The 16,752-nt window shown below is 43.9% G+C and overlaps 1 protein-coding gene across 1 annotated transcript in view; it reads right to left on the bottom strand.

Moving 5' to 3' along the window:
* The window catches only part of LOC122797955 (ubiquitin carboxyl-terminal hydrolase 47-like), a 361,920-nt gene that overhangs the window by 223,573 nt on the left and 121,595 nt on the right, over positions 1-16,752 (bottom strand). The gene's annotated exons all lie outside the window — the stretch shown is intronic.

Below are 16,752 nucleotides of genomic sequence, written 5' to 3'. Positions count from 1 at the left end.
TATTAAACCTGTACAAATGTTATCAGTAAGAAGTATTCTTTACAGTGATAACAATCATACATCTGTAGTCTTTCCACAAATACGATAATAAAATATAATATAATGCACACAACCCAGAATGATATTTTTGTTTAACTTTCATAAAACTGTACAACCTACACATTTATTGTCAGAACACTTTTGTTAACCAGAAATAATCTTTCACATGACAACAAGACATTCCTTTCTGAGTGTATGTTTAGTGCGATATTTACAGAAATAAGAAAACACGTGCTTACTTGTATAATTAGCAATATAAATAATATGTACTATCTCATGATGTGCAACTTAAAAATATCAATGACAGTTTTCTTCAACATCTAAGGTTTCACGTGATGCCATTCAATTGCTTGTAAGTAATTTATTTTTTGAATTATTAAGTACATCTAGAAATATTCTTATTTACATAATTACTAACAGACAACTAGCAATATCTCCTGTACAGTGTGATATAAATGGATGCTGACAATGAATTTTCCTGTCTCCTAGCACAGCATTTCACACCATGGCCCTCAATATCTTGAAGGTCTTTCAGTTATGAAAATATTAAATAAATGTGAAAATATGAATAACAAGTGGCAAACACTCCCTGGGATTCATGATCACCTACATGGATTGTAGCAATAGTGCAGGAGCTGCTGCATGCAATATGTCTGCCAAGCGATCCAGGATAGAGTGCCCAGTGCATGCATGACAGCCCCTACACTATTTCTACATTGACACAGCTCCTGTATGCTAATCACCTCATTTGCTGGTGAAAACCATGCAAATGAGGTGAATTAGTGATCCAGGAAGCTGCCTGGACTCTGTGCAGGAATAGTCTAGAGTTTTGTAGCAAACTACAAAATGGAGGCATGACAGCACATAAAAAATCATGTATTACAAGTCTAAGGCATGCCAATGGTCAAATATATGACCATTGGCATGAAAGTGTTGAAATTTTATAAAATAAAACATTTTTTTTGGCGATCTCGGCCATTTAAGCTATGGGCAGCAGTGCACAAATGGGATCGTGGGGGGAAATAAAAAAAAAAAAAAAACAGGAAAATACATTTTTGAAGGAAATATGCATTTTCCCATTATAGGCAATGGCATGCCAAATCAAAACAATACCAGGGAAGCGTGGTTGTCAAGGGGAAAGGGAGTGTTAGAGTGTAGTAACTATGGCTGTACATGGTGGGGTATGTAAATGAGGGATGTTATACTGAATCACAGATTTTGCTGACTCTGCAAAATGCACCTAACCATGTAGGTGCTCCTATACGAGCGTGTAGGGAGGACGAACAAGAGTAACTGAAAAGGGTGTGTGTGTCACAGAGACTATAAGCTGATTGGAGCCCTGTGGCCCATGTTTGCCCTTAGCTAAGCACATCTAAGGAAGGGGGATTGGTAGCACTAGTCACATAACCTAAATGGGTGTGCGCGCCTCACACCGGGTTCCAAACAGAAAAAAAGAAGAGAGGAAACAGCAGTAGTGTTCACATTGGAGCACTGTGAATATGCGGCGTGCCTCAGGGCTTAAACTAGGAGGAAACTGGAAGGGGAAACAGCAGTAGGAAATCAATTAATGAGAACTAGCAGAGCTGTCAGCTGGAATGTATCACAATTAGCCAATTACACAGGCAACAGCCTAGAACAGTACTAGAAAGTATGCAAACACCAGTCAGACTGTTTTTTCCCACAAACTCTACACCACTGGAGTAAACAGATGGGGGAATTTTAAACTGGTAAAAAAGATTAAAAATGTTAGGGGCTGCTGCTGCACTAATACATCAATATGTGCTAGAGACTGAGGGAGGTGAGGAGGAGAATACTGACAACCGACCCACAGTGATGAGGAGGAGAATGTACAGACCCAGGGTAACCTTCAAGGACCTACATGAGCTAAAAATAGTGGAGCACTACAGGATGGACAGGGACATCCTACAAATCATTGAGCTGCGATGGCAATGCTTCATAAACAGAACCAACAGAGGGGAACACATGCCAGTGGACACCAAGGTCTGTCTAGGCCTAAGAGTACTAGCCACAGGTACCTTCCAAAAAACAACTGGGGATATCATTGTGGGTCTCACAGGCATCAGCATCCAGGATGCTCCACCAGTTCCTGGATGCCATGTCACCACATGCCAATGAGTACATACATTTCCCCAACAGTCGTGAGGCATTGACCTGAAGTATGCAACTCTTCCACCATACAGCAGAATACCCAGAGGTAGTTGGTGCAATAGACTGCATGCAAATCCACATCAAAGCACCAACCAGTGAGTGCGGTAGGGTCTACATTAACTGAAAGGGGTCATGTGTGATGCCCAGGGCATTATCTTGCAAGTGTGTGCTGGCAGCCTTTGAAGCTATCATGACTCCCACATCTGATATTCCTCATGGTTGTATGAGGGGTTTGCCAGAGGGGACATTCCATATGGCCATCTAGTGGGGGATGCTGGCTACCATAGCTGATGACACCCATCAGAAATGCATACACACCTGAACAAGAAGGCTATAAGGAAGCACATGCACAAGCCAGGATAATTATAGAGCGTGTGTTTAGGATGCGGAAGTCACCGTTCTGTTGCCTCGATGCATCCGGTGGAGTCTTGCAGTACTCTCCAGCTACATGTGGCCAAATGTTTATAGTATGTGCCATGCTGCACAATATGATCCTGTGGAAACAGCTGCAGCAGGAACAGCATGGGGAGAGGCCATCCAGCCCCCACCAGTGCCAAGGCCACCACAGGCCCAGAGTGACTCAGAGGAGAAACCACCTGAGCCTGCTCCCATAGGCAGACAGAGGCGTGCCTAGTATGCCCTGACCTTGGCAAAGAGGCAATGCATAGCACACACACTGACACAGTAGGGATCCAGGGACTGATACCTCTCCCCAACTCGCACATACAGTAAAATGGATGCCAAACATGACACTACCAGTGCCGTACCATGTATAGGGAGTGTACTATAGGCATCCGACATAGTCAGCCCTCCAGCACCATTCCAGTACTGGCCCAGCCACAAGATAAGTCACTCTTCCTATCAATATTTGAATGGAGTAGTATGTTCTGATATGTATATGTGTGGTAGGTATCAAAGCATGCAAGGGAATTGGTTGTCTGAAATGGGAAGCAGCAGGCAACCGACAAGTGTATGGGACAGCATGAAATCCCACAACAAATACTGGTGGAAACATACTTGCCACTATCTCACAAGGTCACAACCCCACCCCCATGTGGTGGCATATATAACTGTGGGTGTGCACAGGTCACACACGTGGATGTCAGTGACAGTTCACATACGTACCACTGGCCACACCCAGCAGGGCAGATGTAGATGACCATACCAAATGGACGAACAAGGGCCTCAAATGTTTGCAATGGTCAGCAGCACCATCCACAGCTGTACATACATACCACCACAGGTCTGGCAGATGCATGTATGTTCTGAAGGCTAGGAAGTCAAACATGTGTACTCCACCGATATCCCCCCTTCTGCAAGATAGGTCACAATACAATATGACATATAATCAAACATACGAAAGTGGAGTACCAGCACAGTGGTTGCAAGTGCCCCCCCCCCCCAAATCCCATGTACACATGCAGGGACATGAGAGTTTATGGAGTAATATCACAGGACCACCCCCCCCCCCAAATCCCATGTACACATGCAGGGACATGAGAGTTTATGGAGTAATATCACAGGACCACAGACAGCCAGAGCTGTCCCAGTCAACAGGATAGATTGTTGCAAGTGTACAATATGCAGGGGTCACAGAAGTACACTTGTGCTGTGCTAACTATTGTCTGGAAGTGGTCAGCATGTAGGGCCGGATGGGTGTGTGTCAGTGGCATAGCTAAAGGCAAAGACCCATGGCACACCCATACTGCCACTATATGGAATGTTCCTATTTCGCAATGAACAACCTAACACAGTAAACCGTTAACAACCACAAGACCATGCTGACAAATGCCAGTAACATGCCACTCCATGTGCTATTGCAAGACGTGTGGACCAAGCCATAATGACTGCCAGGATAAATACCCAAATATAGGTATACATCTGAGATAGCATCACATAATGATGGGAAGAGGAGGGGATGGGGGTGTAGAAGCATGGATATCATGTAGAGTGTGTGAAGTTTGAAACTCCAGTGGCTGCACATACTAACCACTGACTGCAAACCCATAGATGAATAGGCACATATCAGACTGAAAACCACACAGTGAAGGGAAACAGAACAGCTATACAAGGTCTGCCACTGGATAACATGGTGAAACTGTATAGCTGAGAGGTAATGCCCAGGCAGGATATGAGCAGTCTGTCAACTGTAGAACAGCACAAGAAGGGGAGCCACAGCCAACCTACTACCAAGGTGCTGGACCAGGTACACAGACCCAGCAGTCTAGTGCCTGTAGGTACCCCTACACTATCGCAGGACTGTGCACAGAATGCCTGGCCTGTGCCTTATGATGTTGAACCCACATGCAGTGAACAAATGAGTCTGTGGAAATAACTGTGATCAAACATATGGGTATCTGTCAGTAGCATATGACATAATACACCACACTGTAAAACAGTACATATGTTGGTTTGGCTATGAAACAACTGAACACATGTTACACAAGCACCATAGACAGCAACACATACAGTATTCCCTCATGTGAGCTAATTCTGTCCTATTTTGACAACCTGTCCACACAGATCCTGCAGAAATATGTTGACAGGGGACTGGAGCACACCCGACCTTGAATGGATGCGCACACTCAACAGAAAGGACATACTGGCTGTGTTCATCCTCACACACTTAGAACAATGAAGCACATTCACAAAACACAGTGGAGTGCAAATGTCTGTTAGTAGTAGATGTATGTGCGCATACACAGAATTGTACACCACTAATCCCATACACACACTTACATTGGATAGGGATACACACACATATCTAAGTCCAATATTCTGTAATGTGTGAAACACACACACACACACACACACACACACACACACAAGGGGAAGAGACAGACAGACAGTGACTGATTGGAACCTAGTATGAGTCCTTTCACACAGTACACACCCTACACCCCCACCATAACAGAGATGCAGATGTCAGTCACCTTGAAAGATCACACCTGCAAGCTTGCTGTCATGTAACCATCATTGTGCTTGCAATAACTGTGTAATACTAGAGTGTAGTAAACAAGTTAGGTTGGAGTTTGAATCCCATTCCTGGTGAGTGAGTGTGTGTGTGTGTGTGTGTATATATATATATATATATATATATATATATATATATATATATATATATATATATATACATACACATATATATATATATATATATCTGTGCATATAGTAATACTTCTGAGGCCAGTCACATGCAGTACACCAACCAGTGGCCTACTTTACCAGTCCTGCAGATGTCAGTCACCTTGAAAGATCACACCTATGAGCTTGTAGCCCTGTAACTGTTGTGGCACTTGCAATGACTGTGTAATGCTGTAGTGTAATAAACAAGTTAGGTAGGAGTTTGAATCCCAGCCCTGTTGAGTGTGTGTGTGTGTGTGTGTGTGGGGGGGTATATCTCTGTGTAGGATATTTTTGAGGCCAGTCAAACTCCTCATTGCCCTACTTTGCCAGTCCTCCAGTGATCATGAACCTAAGAAGTATCTGTTGACAACCATGAACCATGTAAGCTGAGTGATGCATGTGGTACATGCATAATACAACAGTTTGAAACCATGTGTAGCTGGAGGTTCAAACCTCACTCCTGGTAAATCAAACTGTGTTTTCAGGGTTATTATTTTGTGGAATCTATCAGCAGGTACATCACCTAATGACATAATTTGCAAGGCCTGCTGCTGTCCATCACTTTAGATGTACCTTCTGTCAATCTCCACCCTGTAAGCTCAGCAGTGTGTGTGAGAACCTCCTAACCCTTAAGTGGAAATACCGACATAGGTACTAGAGTGGCCGTGTGTATCTCTACCTGTCTGTCCAACTATTTTCAAGAAGTATGTGTATCTACCTGAAAGATGTTGGACACATTTACACACAGTACACTTCCCATTGACCTACATCAGCAGTCTTGCAGCAATCAGGAATCTTAGAAGTATCTGTTGACAAAACTCAACCAGGTAAGCTCAGTGGTGCATGTAGTAAATGCATAACACAACAGTTTGAAACCATGTGTAGCTGGAGGTTCAAATCTGAATGTGTTTGGATGGCTCATTATTTTTGTGGAATCTATCAGCAAATACAGCACTTAATGGCACCATTTACAAGGCTTGATACAGTTCCTCACCTCAGACGTGCTTTGCAACACCATCTCCCCTATAAGCTGTGTGGAGTGTGCAATAAATATGCAATGCTATAGTAGCTATACTTTGATAAGTAGGAGTTTGAAACTTGGTACTGGCGAGTGTGGGTGTTGGTTGGATTGTCTAATCACATGACCCAGTGGGAAGGGGGTTTTGCTAAATTCTTTTAATGACCATATGGTATATGTTTCAGGGTCCACAGTATGAGGCCAACAATTGACAAACACTGTAGATCTAGGGGAAGAAAATGTACATCCTTAATGTCTTGTGCTGCATGCAATGTGTATGTCTCACTATGGAATACATATGAATATAGGCAGCCATTGTAACCTTCAGTCAGCAGTCAACACTTGTATTATACAAAACACACCTGTATGCCCACATACACACAGTGATATATGCCAATTCAGGTATTGCACTCCAGTGTGTTAAAGGACAGATACCCTGCCACTACTATTCTCAGTGAAATGACAGTTGGTGTAGTGAGTATGTACGGATGTTGGTTTGTGGCACTATGGTCTTGGTGGAAGTACATTCAAAAACATTACGTATCTGCAGAATGAAGTACATCCATGTGAAGATTACTCCCTGTGTGTAACAGAAATCCCTCTGTGTGCGTCCTTTACGCACCTTTGGTGTGTGCCACCCAGTACACTTACCATTGCCCACTGTGCCTGAGCCACTGCCATCAGCCACCATTCACTCACCTATATACATCCTGCAAGAGTACCAGCCATGTGGCACATGCAATAACTGTCATACAGACGTGGTAGTGGTGTGCAGCTGCAACCTGGATATGATACTCAAGTTGTGACCAACTTGGCACACCCCTTGTAGGACAGGACAGCAGGCCAACATCCTCCAGACACACAGACACCTAAAACACAAACAGAAGACATTAGCAAGTCCAAATCTGGTCAGTGTGAATGACATAAATAATGCATCCTGCCTGGACAGCTACATACTAGCATGTAGACATTATACATGGCAACTGACAACAGTTTACACAGCAGTACATACATGAACTATAACATATTTACCCTGTGCATCAGAACCATGTTAGCATGTCCCTGCATCGATGGTATGCATGACAGGGATGTGGCACAGGTATCATCATATGCACAGGGTGTTGTGTGGGTGTGCCAGAGGCCTAGTCTGTGCCAGTTGGGGGACATCATGTGTGTGAGTTATGGGGTTGTTCATTAGATGGGCTTTGCAGAGGTGGTGTTTGTAAGTATGGAGGTGCCCTAGCTGTGATGTTTTGTGAGTGCATGGATGCACACAGTTCTGCCATGTGGCTGCCCTACACAGGGCTATGTTGGACAGCTACAGACCATACATGGCAGGGAGTCCAATTCACTGTCTGGCCATGGCCACTGGAACTAGGCCTTCCAGGGGTTCCATGGGTACCACCAGGCGGAAGCCACGAAATGGTACTATCCCTGAGGATGACAACTGTCTGCTGGATCCAGGTCTCTGTTGGGACTGTCCAGGGCCACATGCACGTGGCCTGCTGTTGTGGTGTGGACAGTGCCCCCCCACAGTGTTGCTGCTGGTACTGCCACTACTAGAGTGAGATTGTGATGTTGCACGGGCATGTAGACCTTCAGCTGTACGTGGTGCTGTTATATGTCCATGTGGCCAATGCCCAACTCCCACCACATGTTCCAATACAGACATCCCACAGCTGAGTGCCACAATCTCACCCAACCGTCTATCCATGACCTCTGCAAAATAATGGTGGGCATCAGCATCAGCACGGATGCTGTCACAGATAGCAGGAAGATATGCCCTCTGTAGCCTCAGACTCGCTCTGGTGACGTTCCATATGTACCTGTGCCTCCATGATGGACCAAAACATTCATCTGGTGATATTTGCTGTGGCACTACTGGGAGGTGCACAATGGGCAGCAGTCCTCCTATGAGCAACCCTGTCCATCTGCCTTGGTGGTACCTCAACAGGTATCTGTCCATGGCTTCTGTGTGCAGACACACTAGGCATACTCACCACACCTTCCTGTCCCATGCCACCACCTGACAACTGTCCCTCCTCTTATGGCCATTGGTGATAGGTTATGTGTGGGCATTCCAACTGTGTTCAGGGATGGGGTGGAAAACAGTGGGATGGGTTTCAATGTCACAGATACAGCCCCTGACAACACTGCCTGTGCCTCAATCTGCGTCTCATCATTGTCAGTGTCTGCAGAAACACTATCAAATATCCTGTGTGAGGGACCCTGGACCTCTCCAAAACCTGTGAGGGGCAGACAATAACTGCACATTACTACCTGTACAGTATGGTGTGCTTCTACACACATACATACTTACAGGTGAGGTGTCCCAAACATATTGCCCAGACCTCACTACCCGACAAGCGACATGCATGACATATGACACTCAAAATCAGTCAGTTCAGCCATTCTGAATACTGGTTACAAACAAACTACACATATGGTATGCACATCTCATGTTAGTAGATGATGGCCCATCCCCTGGGACACAATGCACCCATGCACACATTACCACTGTGCACCTATACAGCACACTGGTGTGCACTGTACACCATACCCCACAACTATAACAATCATAGATGAATGTGTTAGATGTGTACCAATTATGTTTGCTCTGTTCTTCACAACCTGTATGTGTGTATATGACACATGGCTGGGATATGATGATGAATGTCAATGATGCATGACTGGCATTTTATGTGTAGATCTCATCAGCATCAGTTGATGTATGTGCAAGAACATCTGTGTACACTGACGACCTTCAAAGCCCCATGTGGATTTCTGGGATGTACACACGCCTGGTGACATGGCAGCCCAGGATATGATATGCAATGGAGTCACATGACTGCAATCAGGCACATTACACACACCTGATGTGTGACATATGACCTATGCAATACAATCCTGAGTCTGATGACTGTCACTCATGGAGATGCTGACTGTGATGCATACCATATTCGGGGTACATAAAGATGCAAACCCTTACACCAATGGTTTGCTGAAGCACCTGCAAAATGTCATACAGCAGTTAGTATTCCAGGAAGGGCCACACTACCATGGCACATCCTTGACTTTGCACATGTAAGTCCATTTTCCCTACAAAGGTACTACAACTATGCCAGATTTCAAGGCCAGCTCATATGCACAGCCCTTGGGTGTCACACAGCAACTTCAGTATGGCTGTGTAGTGTGTGTTATGCATGGGCCAGTTCATAACACTGGCACCAGCAACCTTCAATCTGGGGATGTTTGATCTGATATGATGTGAGCTGCTGCTTGTGCAACACACATACCTGTAGGCATACTGTCTGTAGGTGTGAGCCTTGCAGTCATGACAACATTACACATTGCAACACGTCTTTGGAAGGCCTGAGGTCATGCCTTTACTACATGTACAGAGGCCTGGATGATGTTCCTTGTGGGATACATAGACCATCTATTTACCCTAACCCATAGGGCACAGTTATATAGCTGCAAGGTGACTACTGTTGCAGGTAATACACTGGCAGGGCTTGTTAGACATTTGTGCAATCAGCTCAGTGCTGCTGCATGTGTCTATCTAGCCTCCCTGACTGGTTTGCTCTATGGTGTGCCATCTGTGTTGGATGGCCATCTGTGTCTGGTGAACATTACTGTCATCCCATATTTATTTCACCTCTAGAGGACTGTGCCCACTGTTTGCCATGGAATATACAATGGTGAGGCAATGTCAATGAACCCTACTCCTGATTACTCACTTTCAGATATGGGAACCATGTCATGGCTTGTAAGATGTCTGCAAGCCATGTCTGCCTGGGCTGCAGGCGGCCAGCTGATTATCATGGGTATACAGCTCAGACAGTACACCACAACATGGTGTGAGAGTGGTCTGTACATGCTGGCAGGTGTGTACTACAGGAGAATGAATGCTATTAGTACATCTCAAGCTGAAGCCACAATATGTTCATTGGAGTGTGTGCACACGTGCTACCAATGTCTTGGAAGGCTTGTAAACACCCATATATGTTGTACTAACATAGTATTTCTCTTTCTATAGTACTTGCACATGTTTTGTGGTCATGATGGGTTCTATAAGATGTGAATGTGTTAGTGTGCTATGTCCTTGTATATATCAGGAACAGCTGGCACCATTATAGGTGTGTACACTGTTGTATCAACTGTATGAGGGTTATGTTTCGGACATGTTCCTACTGTAGTCCAGTTGTCCCACCATATGCCTTGTCTCTATCCACACCCCATGCACTGACAGCTTGTTCTCTAGACTGCAGGACTCCTACATACTCTTCCCATGGTGACCACTGTGATGCTGTGCAGTTAAACCCAAAAAAAGTAACCATGTACCTCATGCATTATAGGTAGGTGTGATAAATATGTACAGGGTGTTTAGCATGGCTTCCACATGGCCGGTGTATTGGCAGACATTAGCAACATAAGCCCAAAGCCACCAGCCACAGGCTGCTGCCCCAGTTGTATATCTGAGGGACCTACATAGTCGTGGGAGAGAGGTAAGTTCATTAGACACTCATGTGCCATTGCTACAGGGTGGAAGCAGTATTTCAGAACATTAACAGAAAAAAACAGCACTGTGGTGCATCAGTTAGCATTGCTGCCTCACAGCAAGAGGTTCTCCAGTTTGATCCTCAGTCGGGGTGCCTTCTGTGCGAACTCTGCATGTTCTCCCTGCGGTCGCGTGGGTTTCCTCCAGGTGCTCCGGTTTCCTCCCACATCCCAAAGACATGCTGTAGGTGGATTGGACACTCTAAATTGGCCCTAGGTGTGAGTGTGTGCATGTGTGTGCCTTCTGTGGAAGGTTGTGTGCCGGGCTGGCAACTTGACACTGTAAAACTCCACTGCCAATCATGAGCAGACAGGTGATCTGCTGTGGCAACCCCTAACTGGGAAAAAGCCGAAAGAAGATGAGAAAAAACAGCACTACTATAGCATATGCAGGACAAAACCAAAGATGTGTACATCTGTGCATTACTAAACTCCAGGTACAGACTATCTTCTGTGATATATGTATGCAGATAATCTAAAGGTAGAACAGTCTTCTAGTTAGGTACAATGTGGCCTTACCTGCACATTCCTCAGGCATTGGTTGGGTGCCACCCACCTGGACAATGCTCAGTTCTTATGGTGGGTGTGGCGGGCAGGTGCACCTAGGCTGGCAAGGAGCTGTTCAGTTGGTGTGAGTGGGGGCTGGATGGCTGCACGCTCTCCTGTGACTTGCCACTCACGTGCTACTGCAGCAACTCTATGATGGGCATTTCTGAGGATGTCACTCTCACGGTGGCAGACTTGCTCATACTGCCAGTTCTGGTGTCCAGCATCATTGACCCTCTGCACAACTTCTTCCCAGAGGGAAGTACGCTCATGCATGGCATCAGTATCAAGGCACTACAGGATGTACTGTATTATGACATCATTTTCCAGTAATGTAAATGGAGCCTGCCTTACTCTTGGCATGGTAGCTGGAAGACATAAACAGGTTATACGTCCTCATACAGCTGTCTATTTTCCCATGGTACCCTGTTAGTGCTTGGCACTTTTGTGGTTGACAAATGTAATGCCAATATTGCTACCATAATACTGTACGTGCACCACACATTTTAAGACAATTGCACACTAGCCTTTGACAACACTGTGATAACCAGGATGTTGTCCAACAGTCAGGACTACACTGCTAAGTTATGTTGTCATTGCTGGAAGATTTGCCAGTGGTTTGAGCAACATTGGACATGTATATATGTGTGTCTCACTACAGATATCAGTCACAAATGTGGTTATTGTCCAGAAGAACACTGTACATTTGCATGTGATTAATTTACAATATCACAAACATTTTGGCACACATGTCCGGAACAGTACTGTCCTATGCACATGGCCTATATTTGTCTGTTAGTCTTCCAAGACAATCATATGTCATATACATATTCACAGGTATCATATGGATATGGACAACATCCCATTATGTGGCCTAGCAGTGGCACAGTCACAACTGCTTGACAAACACTCTAGTGGTTGCCAATTGTGAGCTGTAATTTCCCAGGGTGAATCAGGCTCCTAAGCTGTGATACCACTTCTCTAACCCTTCAAGCATTACATGTGGGCAAAGGCTAATATGATCGGGTGGTACATAGGGACATATCTTACATATTCCTGTCACAGATTTAGAACGTGTTTAGCATGGTGATGTTTACATTACTGTGACTGTTCTGCAGGACGTGTACTGTTACAGTCAGGTATTTGGCATTACTGTATGACTTCACTCCTAAGCTGTCAGACGGGTAGGGATGTCAACAGGTACACCCACAATGCTCTGCTTTCAAGCTCTTGACATTCTATGTGGATTTGTACAGTTGACAGGTATGGCTCTGATGTCTCCCACTGCAGACAGAGTCACAGGCTGTGGCCATAGCAGTTGTATAGCAGAACATTGGTACAGCAAGTTTGCCTGGGACACATACATTTGTCATAATCAGCTATTCCATTATTACAGATCGATTACTACATTAATTCACATGCTTAAATGTTTCACATACCTGTTTGTGCAATGGTTTGTCTGTTGAATCACAGTCTGTTGCTCTTGATTTCTTTTTCCGCTGTCTCTGTGTCTGTCTGTCTGCCACTCTGTCTCTCTCTCTTTCTCCCTCTCTCTCTCTGTAGCACAGGGATTGAGTGGGTTTGATTAAGTGACAGCTTGCCTTTTTTGGGTCTTGGTCATGACCAGGTGATGGCCTATGCACCATTTGGCGTTTACCACTTGCTAATTGAATGCAGAGCAGCTGTTTAGTTCTCCCAATAGCCAATATCATGACAACCCACACCTATAAATCTGCAGTTCCTGGGTTTTTTGACCCTTTACCTTGCCTATGAGGATCACATCCTTCCTGTGTGTGGGCAGCAAGTGTTACAGACAGCAGATGAGTATCTCTCTTACAACACAACATGTGGACATCGGCCTACTACAGGTTTATGTAAGGTTCTATACCTAGGAACAAACTGTATCACTGTTATATGCTTTGACTCCTGCTGGTTTAACAGGGCATGTGTATACATGCTAGTTCTGCATGGATTGCAGTCTGACAATTTTGTGTGTGTGCATAGATCTCAACTGCAGGGCTATTCACATAATGGTCAAGGTTTGGCCCACTATGTTTAATGTGTTCCACAAACAGGTGTTGCCCTTAACAACTCTTTGCCATAGTCTTTGACTGCTATCAGTAACTGGGAACATGCATTAGTGTTTCTGACTTCATATGCCTCAACAGGATATGTTGCAAATAATCTTGTAACAGCACCAACTGTCATCATGTATGAGTGCAATGTATCGGACATGGCCCTGTGTTTGGCCCTATGTCCTATACTTATATACCAGGCTATGTCCAGTATCATGCAGTAAGAGGTTGATAGGTATGGATTATCATTATGTAGTGCTGACATTCCTGCTCTCATCCCAGTGATGTTATGGACTCCCACTCATGTTGTGGGGTATGGGCCATAAATATTGGCCATAGGCCAGACATGTGTGACCGTGTACAGTCAAGAGGTCAGTGTATAGTAAACAATGTTATATACCCATGTAACCCATTTGGGGGGGTTGACTCTTGGGCTGTTAGTGCATGTGAGAGATATTACTTGTAAAATCATGATAGGTATATAGCTTTACATTTTGATACTGTTGCGATGTGGACAGTGGTTGATTAGAGGTTACTATTTGGAGCACAGTCTGTTTGATAGACCAGTTTGAAGGGAAGCATTGTTATGTAAAGGACCAATTTACATTGTACCAATTGATACTTATCACAGTAGTTGCTTAACTGAGGAGTGTAACTGGAGGCTGTTGGATTAATCATGTAATTGAGTGTTGATTGCTTTGTTTATTCAAGGCAAGTGTGTTTTGTACTGTTGTACTACTTGAAGGCTTTTCTCATGACATTAGTGTCTGGCACTTTGTGTGGCTTACTTTTGTTACCACCTGTCCCTCTGTGCAAGGCATGGTCATTGTTTTGCCAGCTGTGACCTAACCATAGCTCTCAAGTGTACACATTTTGGTAAAAAGTCCAGATGTTAGCATCATAACTTGTGTGTTCCTCCTTAATTATATTCCTTTCAGGCAGAAAGCTGAGGAATGACCCCATTCAAGGATGACTGCAAATTGTGTGTAAGACTGCACATCCTTCAGAAAGTAATTATACTGTAAAACCTCTAGTATTACATCAGCTTTCTGAGGTTGTAAGAGGTTTATTTATAAACAGTCCATATTTGCCCACCATCATGTTATGGTTTGTCCATATTTGTGCCCATTACAGGTTGATAGGTATGGTCCTGCTGATGACAGTCCTGACAACTGGAGAATGTCCTGAGATGGTAGGAGCAAGAATGTATCATATGTTTATTGTGATATTTGCACAATTTTGGTATTATGCATTTTACACACCTACATGCTGTAAGACATGGCATAAAGAACTGAAATAGTACAGAAATAAGATGTTATTGCAAAATGGTGGTGTTATGTGTGTTTTTCACTGCAAACATTCTCATTTTTGCACACATATCACACTCTGGCCATTTCATAAGGTGCCAACTGTAGGACTACTGGCTGTTTGGGTTTCACTGTGCTCTCTTTAGTCATTTCAATTAGTTGCCTGGGATACTGCTGTATGTCTGGACACTGTGTAAGGCCTATCATGATTCTGTAGTGGCAGAGTGTGTACTTGTCATATGGACTGTGTATGTGTGGGATCAGCGGATGTATGTCCCATACCACACCACAATTCTACCTACAGTATGAACTGCCACAGGATGTGCATGGGTACTGTGTGACTCTCATGGGGGATATCTCTATCCACATAGCCATTGTACTGTGGTGCTTGCTAGGCTTACCAGGATTTATCTGCAAGTGTGTTGTTTGTTTAAATATCTGTATATACACATATGTGGAGCACACATGCACAAATATATGTTTTTACAAATATAAATATATGTATATATATATATATATATATATATATATATATATATATATATGTGTGTGTGTGTGTGTGTATATATATATATATATATATATATATATGTGTATATCTTTTATATTTATATATGTGTGTGTGTGTGTATAGATGTTATATGAATGTTTACTGCTTCCACAATATGCATTCTCTATAGTACAATGATTGTCTTGCAAGATATGTTCATGAAATCATCCTGAATACTTGCAGTTTACATGGCTTAATGGTTAAGTGCTGTGACTATGGTGTACATGTTGCTGGGTTCAAACCCAGCAAATGCTGTTTATTTTGCTGCTGGGCAAAACAAGGGCTCATGGAGACTGGGTGATTAAGGCACTTTAAAGGGGCTTTAAGCGGGTTTGCATGAAGCTAAGTGGAGCTAACACATGTTTAAACATACAGGCATTTAAACTGTGTATGCTTCTCTTACTGGTGCTTACCTGTGCGCAAATCTGGTTAGCTATGTTAACCACTGTTTACTTATTTTGTGTTTGAGCATAGCTCAACTGGTTTGCCTGATGCTAAGCAATGGTACTACTAGCTTAAACATATAGGTGATCTAGTCAATGTTGACTTTGAAAAAACGGCAGTTTATTATGCAGCACAGGTGGTGTGGTGGTACTGTCTCAGAGTGCAGTGTGCAGGGACCTGGGTCTGCTAGCTTTTTCCATTAATGTTAAATGAACAGACTGCATGATAACTTAGACAATGCATAAGGACTTTGCAGAGCTCAGATGATGCAGTGGTATGGTTATTGACTCTAGTGGCAAAGGTCCTGGATTCAGGACTTGGCAAGGGTGATTATTTTGTTGCTGGACAGAACAAAGGCTCATGGAGATAGAGTGATTAAGGCACTTTAAAGTAGTTTTAAGTGGATTTGCGTGACACTAAGCATTGCTAAAACAAGGTTACTCTGTTTTTGCTTCGCTTACAGGCACTTACTCCCACTAAACCCTGCACTAATTTCTTTGAAAGAAAAAAGGGTGATAGGAAAGTGGTGAAGGAAGGGGCATGCAGAGGGAAAAACAAGATGAAAGATGGATAGGGATGTGCAGGACGGGAGTAGGGAAGGTCCATAGCTGTCCATTTCTCCTACAGCAACAGCTGTACATATGTACTGAATTTGGGGGTGACTTTGGAAACTCACACCCCTGAGAGGGTGTGAGGACAACAGTAATGTGTTGTCTAGCCAACTGGATTAGATTATGTGTCCAGTGGACACGTGCGAAATGGACAGCTGTGTATGGGGCGTGCTTTTTTTGTGGGAACAGATTGCCCTTTTTTTTCAGGTGAGAGTGGGATGTTGGGCAAGGGGAGTAGGTATATTTGGGGAGGGAGATTGGGTAGGAAGAAAGACAAGATGCAGACAGGGGCAGTACAAACTTTGAT

This window comes from Protopterus annectens, chromosome 3.part1 (genome assembly GCF_019279795.1).
Source record: "Protopterus annectens isolate FY-2018-M chromosome 3.part1, PAN1.0, whole genome shotgun sequence".
Lineage (NCBI taxonomy): Eukaryota > Metazoa > Chordata > Ceratodontiformes > Protopteridae > Protopterus > Protopterus annectens.
The sequence above is the reverse complement of the archived record's forward strand: the minus strand, read 5'-3'. Positions and strand labels throughout refer to the sequence as shown.